Raw genomic sequence first — 6,689 nt, forward strand, 5'->3', positions numbered from 1 at the left:
GTGGGCCCTCAGCAGGCCCGTCTCTTCTCTGGGCCCCATTCTTTCCTTCTAAACGCTCTGCCTGTCTATCTCCCTCACAAGGTGGCTGGAAGGATCAGCTGAGATGGGTGAAAGTGCTTTGTCTATTGCAAAGGACCTCCCCAAGCAGGGCCTTTGGTCATGGCCTCAGGTCCTGAGGCTGGGCTGTCTTGGGAGCTGTCTCAGGGAGCCGTGTGGACAGGCTGACCCTTGCCCCAGGCACTCCTGCTCTGTTTGGGCATCTGGCATCTTCCCGAGGGGCATCTGTGCCCAGACAGCCTTGGTGTCATCAAGGATGGGTTGGTTCCAACCTGCTGCAGTCATCAAGCCCAGCTCTGAATTACCTAATCCCGGCTAAGAGCATTTCTGATTGCTTGACCGCTGACCTCCTGCAGCTGGATTATCAGATGTGGCTTTGGGGAATAGGCTTGTTTATAATGCTGGAGACAAAGGGAGGAAACGCAGAGCAGTTAAAACAACAGTCCTTCCTGTTGCCCCAGCGCCTTTCATCCAAAGAGGTCATTGCGAAGCAGGCTCCTCGGGGCCGGCAGGGCCCTGAGATGCGATTTGAGGGGGAAGGGGAAGAGGGAAGGCATTGAGCGAGGGCTCAGGGAATCCCCAACACAACCCTGAGGGCAGGTGTTGATGTCACCACTTCATACAGGAGAGGTGACCAGGTGCAGACAGGTTCATTCATTAGTCCAAGTTCAAGGTTTACAGATGTTAACGGGTAGCCCTGGAACATCGAGGGGGTCTGGCTGACTCCAAACCTGCTTCTCTTCCCTTTGCCTTCTGTATGCTGGATAAAGCAAGTCTTAACCCACCCCGAAAGCCCCCAGCACCCCTTTTCAACGTCCAGACATGAGATGGCCCAGAGCCTTTGTTATGGACTCAGAGCATTAGAAAGATCCGTAAACATCACTGAGTCCAAATAACTCATTTTAGAGTTTAGGAAACCAAGGCCCAGAGAGGGGAAGCAATTCATCCACACCCACACAGCATTCCACACCGTACGTGGTAGAAGGTGGGTCATCCACAGAGAGCTGTTGAATAAATGACGGAATTAGTGGCGAAGCCGGACAGGAGCCCAAGCCCGTCCCCCAGCCTGGTTCTCTCAGCCTGTGCTGGCTGCTGCAGTGGGAATGGTGTTTTCCACAGGTCAGTGCAGTGGCCTGACTGGGATGGGGGGATAGGGTCTTCTCGTGCCTAACTGCCGCTAAGCATTCCACCCACTGGTCTCCACCCGATCCCGAGCCTCCACTATTCGTGCTCTTTAAGTAAATCAGATTTATTCTGAAGCAGTTCCAAAGCTATTGAAAAGTTGCAAGAACAGTACAAAGAACTCCCACATCCTCCACTTTCTCTACAAATACCCCCTCACCCTCACCAGCCATTTCCTTGACCAACAGCTCTGTGCCAGGAGGGTTAGGGCAGAGAGGAGCGAAGGAGATGGGATGCTATTTGTGCTGCTTAAATCAACGGGTTTTCCCTGTCTCAGTTTCACAATTGCTGGGAGAGTAGACCCTTAAAGAACTCCTCTGTCCTGAGAAGTTACCTAGTCTTCTTTGTTGACAAGGCCCAGAACTTAGTAGGTCTTCAATAAGTCATTGTCCAATGAAGGAATGAATTGGTCTCATACAAGGACATTGGGTCTCTGGGGTGGGTGGGGATGGAAAGGTGTGTAAGGTGCCCAGAGATCAGCTTTGGTGGGGTGCTGGGTGCCAGAAGGGTCTCCTCACAGGAGAGGTAATGCAGTCATGGCTACTGAGGCTCAAGGGTTGCTTGGAAAGCACCAAGCGGGTGCTCCAGGCAGGGGCCTCCGTCTTCTCCCTGACTTTCCCAGAGAGGTAAAGTGACTTCCTCAAGGACAAGGATTGGTCCGTGGCAGAATTAGGATGAAGACCCAGCCTTCTGACTCTCAAGCCTTTGCTTGTTTTCCCCACTCAATTCAATTGCTCTGTGCATGGATTGTTGGCCCACGTTAATGTTGCAAAGAGGAGACAAAAAGCTCACAATCACCCTACACACCTTCACAAGGTGCATTTTAAGAAAAAAGTGACTGAGAAGGCTCAACAGTACCCCAGGTACTGCATTTCTGACGGAGGTGGGCCCCTAATTCCTGGTGAAGAGGGTCCCCAGGAGACTGGAGAGGTCACGTCTAATAGTTTCCCTTGAGGAGGGGGAATCCCCATTGAGGTTGGGTGGGCTGATACCAGGTGGAAGAGCCATAATGCCCGGAGGTGGATTTGCTCTGCCCACAGGTAGGCTGGGGTCCCCAGACCTGGTGGGGTCAACTACAGCAACTGCCACCATGCCTGTACACTTGATTCCTGTTGGGATGTCCCACAGCCTCTTGGATGGTGTCCAAATCCAGCAAGAGCCCAGGGACTTGGTACACTTCTGCCAGCTGCCCTGCCAAACCCGGAGCCTCCTTCAGCTCCAGCAAGTGGTACCCAAGAAGTGCCAGTGACTTTGGGGGTGGCCCTGGATAGTCATGGAGACCAAGTTCTCCCCATGCAGCAACACCGGACCCAACACCCACCTTCTACGCTCTGGCTGTTTCACGCTCTTTGATTTGATCTTCCTAAGTCTGTCACAGTCACAGAGGGTCAGCTCATGTGTTTGCAGAAGCTTCACAGATGCCAGTTGAAGATGAGGTTGGCCTGTAGGGTGCATCTTGTTCTGGGGTCCATGTGCTGAGCATCTTCCTGCTCTTGTCCCCAGCCCTGGTTGCGGCTCCTGCTTGGATCCTGGGAGAGCATGTTTTCTGAACTGTTTCCTGAAGAGAGGAGTAGACATGTGGTTGAGCTCACATTGGACATGAGCGATTGGGGTGGTGTCAGAGAAGAGCCAAAAGAACCCTTTCTCCCAGCGGGTGCTGCGTGGCATGAGGACTCTACCCTGTTCCATGCACCCATCACCTCTCTTTCTGTTCAGACAGCTGTGGTGTGGTCCAGCCTGACCCTCTGAGCCCTGTCTACTCTGCCGCAGGAGGCTGAGGCCACCTCAGGACTAGTTGGAGAGCCGGGTGAATTTGGGAGCCTGGTCAGGCCCACAGACACCCTTGTTCATAGGTGAAGAGAGAGGACAGGGTTTCTAGGGTCGTAAAGCCTGGGTTCCCCTCTCATCTGTCAATCAATTTTCCCACCTGAAAAAATGTAGGGATGGTGGAAAGAGATATTAGTTCTTGCATCCCTCATGGGACTATGTGGGGATTATATACAATAATATGAAAAAGCCTGGTAGATAGTGACCCACCATGAATTCATGGTCTCTGAAGTTCATATGATCTTGATGTAGCTGTAGATAGTGATGTAGGTCTGGAGAACTTTCCAGGGTAACACGGGTCACAGCCGTCTGGAGCTTTGGAGCCCCACCTGTTGCTCTAGGTTGATAACAGACTCAAGAAGGATAAAAAAAAGAGGTCATTTTGCTTCTTTCCCAGGACTGTAAATTCCTCTGGGCAGGCTTATGACTCCCAGCAGTGCCTGGCATGTAGAAGGGCTGTGGAGAGAATTTATGGAGCCAAAATGTACTCAAAGTCTCCAGGATGTTACTGGTGACCCTGCCCAGGGTTTCCTCTGGCTGGAAACTGATCTCCTTTGAGGTGTTTGGCTTGTTAAATCTCCATCTGCCCTTCCTGATCTATTCTTAGTCCTTTGACCTAGGAGTTTGACCTCTATGGATTACCTCTCAGGCTCCCTGGCCCTCTGGCTTCTGGTTGGATTTGGCCAATGGGCGGCACCAGCAGGAGATCAGAGGGAAAGGGAAGAGAAAGGTTGGAATATTTGGTTCCCCCTTCCCTGTCAGGTCATAGCTTTGACAATGTCTGCGTTCTTCTACTCAAGGCCACTGGGTGGCTGCTGTGTAACTTCAGCTCTCACTGGACCAGCAGTTCTATCTCTTCCCCGTGCCCCTTCAGACATAGGGGCAGCATCGGCTTCCCACTGATACTGTCTCATAGGCACATTTCTGTCCCTTGGTGGACACAGAGTGTTGGACACGCTACCCATGTGTTTTCCCTAAACTCCCTTCAATTAACCCTTTGACTGCATCCTGTGTTTCCCACGGGGACCCTGACTGACACAGATAGGTATATCAGATGCTGACCTTCCCTCTCAGATTGGCACCCGGGGTTCAGTGGCTTCAGGCCCTGAGCTTCTCGGGGGAGCCCAGTCCAACATAACAGATAAGCAAGGGCAGTGGCTGGGGTACTGCTCATGTATCACAGTCTCAGCCCAAGGAGGAGTGAGTGGAAATTGATGACCCTGATGGATGGACTGAGCAGTCTCAAAGGTCATTCTCGGCTCCAAGTACTGTCAGAACCATCAAAGGTCCCTCAAATGCTTTTAAATCCTAACACTGACCTCACTGACCCTATATCAACCTTAGGTGGAGAATCATAGGCCGTTCTGCCCAATGAACGTTCATGCATTTATTCATTCAGGCACTCAAGACACATTTCCAGAGCACCTCAAGGTGCTGCAGTGTGCCATGCACTGGGGACCCCAAAATAAATGGCCTAGTTCTCACTCCCAACCACCTCCTAGTATAGCAGGAGAAATAAGCTGTGTGCACACATGACAATTAGACACTCAGCATGAGAATGAGACAGGAAGAGATAAAGTGCTGAAGGAGTTAAGGGCAGAAAAAGGAAATGGGGATGAGATAGGGCATTCCCTCCCCTGAATCTTGGGTGGAGATAATCACATAAATCAATAGGTTGGATGGTGTAGCCGAGAGCTGTTTACCAATAAGCTAAACCGAAAGGGAGACCTAATCTTTATTGATGTCCTACTATGTGCCAGGTGCTTCATAACATCACCACAGACTTCCTGGTAAACACTGTTATCCCCCCTGCGCAGGGAGGAAACAGCGCAGCTTTGAAGGTTGGACGGTTGCCCAGCGAGCTCCAGATTCAAGGTCTGTCTCTTTGCAGCCTCTTCTGCTTCCAGACATCACACACAAACTGCTTCCATCCATTTTCCAGAAGAGAAAAGGCTGATGTAGAAGGTTCGGCCTCCATTCCAGCGAAGGGTCATGAGTGGAGTGCTGGCCGGTTGCACCTAAACGTAATCAGGGGACTTGGTTCTTGCACCCTATGGCTTCCCCAGGTTATTTTGTGTCACTTGTTAGAACCGGTGTGGGATGGTTAATTTTGTGTGTCAACTTGATAAGGCTAAGGGGTGCTCAGGTAGCCGGTAAAATTTTATTTTTGAGTCTGTGTCTGTGAGGGTGTTTCTGGAAGAGATTAGCATTTGAATCGTCAACTGAGTAAAGAAGACAGTCTTCACTGATGGGGGTAGGAATCTTCCAATCCATCGCGAGCCTGGATAGAATAAAAAAGAGGAAGGAGAATTCTCTCTCTGCTTGCGCTGGGACTGCTGTGTTCGCCGGCCCTTGGACACCTGTGCTCATGGTTCTTGGGCTATCAGACTCTACTAGGACTTGTAACTTGTTCTCAGGCCTTTGGACTCAGTTTGATGACATCCCTGTTTCTCCTGGGCCTCCAGCTTGCAGACGGCAGACCGTGGGACTTCTCAGCCTCCGTGATCACATGCTCCAATCCTCCGTGACGAATCTCTTTCTGTGAATCTGTACGTATCCCATTGGTTTCTCTAGAGAACCCTGACTAACACAGTGGCAGGACTGTGAAATCAGAGCCCTCCAGCCTGCACCCCTGGGCCCCCTCCCAGGGCTGGGTCTGCCCCATCTTCTCTCCCTTTCCTTCCTCAGCAGGACCTGGCCTCTGGTGGCCCCTCCCACGCCCCTCCCCCATCGCCCACCACTGTGAGACGCACGATGACAAAATGACAAAAACATTCTCGAGGAAGCAAGCTGCCCGGCTCACGGAGGCCACCGTGAGTGCCAGAGAAAGCAGGATTTGGAGTTATTCATTCCACTTCCATGGAACGATTCCAGATCTGCCCTGGGCTGGTTTCCCCCTTCCTGTTTTTGAAACCAGACACTTGCGGTCACAGTATCTTCCCCTCGGTGGGTACAGAACCTTTAAGCGCCGGCCGTCCTTGGTTTCCATTTCGTCAAGAATGGGCTGCTCCTCTTTTGCTTTCAACCAGCCCTCATCAACGTATGGAGGCCGCACTGGGCACGAGAAGGCAGAGTCTGCAGCCCGAAGGCCGAGGAAGGCTTCCTAGGGCATCCACATCCACGACCCGGGGCCGAGGGACCGACAAACCCTGGAACTCTGCCCACTCACCACTTTCCCGTTGTTCAGTGGGGTTTCCTGGCCTTTCCTCTCCTTGTAGGTCACTGTAGGAGCAGTGAGATAACACTTATGTATATATATTTATATTATTTAAAGACTACTATATTTATATATTATTTTAAAATAGTTCTATAAATAAATATTAATTTACATGTATATATTTATATAATATACATATAATCACTTTGTAAGCTGAAAAGAGCTTTACACATGTGGGCTTTGAGAGTTCTTTAAAAAAAATTTGGGGGGCTTCCCTGCTGGTGCAGTGGTTGAGGGTCCGCCTGCCGATGCAGGGGACACGGTTTCATGCCTCGGTCCGGGAGGATCCCACATGCCGCGGAGCGGCTGGGTCTATGAGCCACGGCCGCTGAGCCTGCGCGTCTGGAGCCTGTGCTCCGCAACGGGAGAGGCCACGACAGTGAGAGGCCCGCATACCGCAAAAAAA

Source organism: Lipotes vexillifer, unplaced genomic scaffold, assembly GCF_000442215.2.
Source record: "Lipotes vexillifer unplaced genomic scaffold, Lipotes_vexillifer_v1.1 scaffold308, whole genome shotgun sequence".
Classification (NCBI taxonomy): Eukaryota; Metazoa; Chordata; class Mammalia; order Artiodactyla; family Lipotidae; genus Lipotes; species Lipotes vexillifer.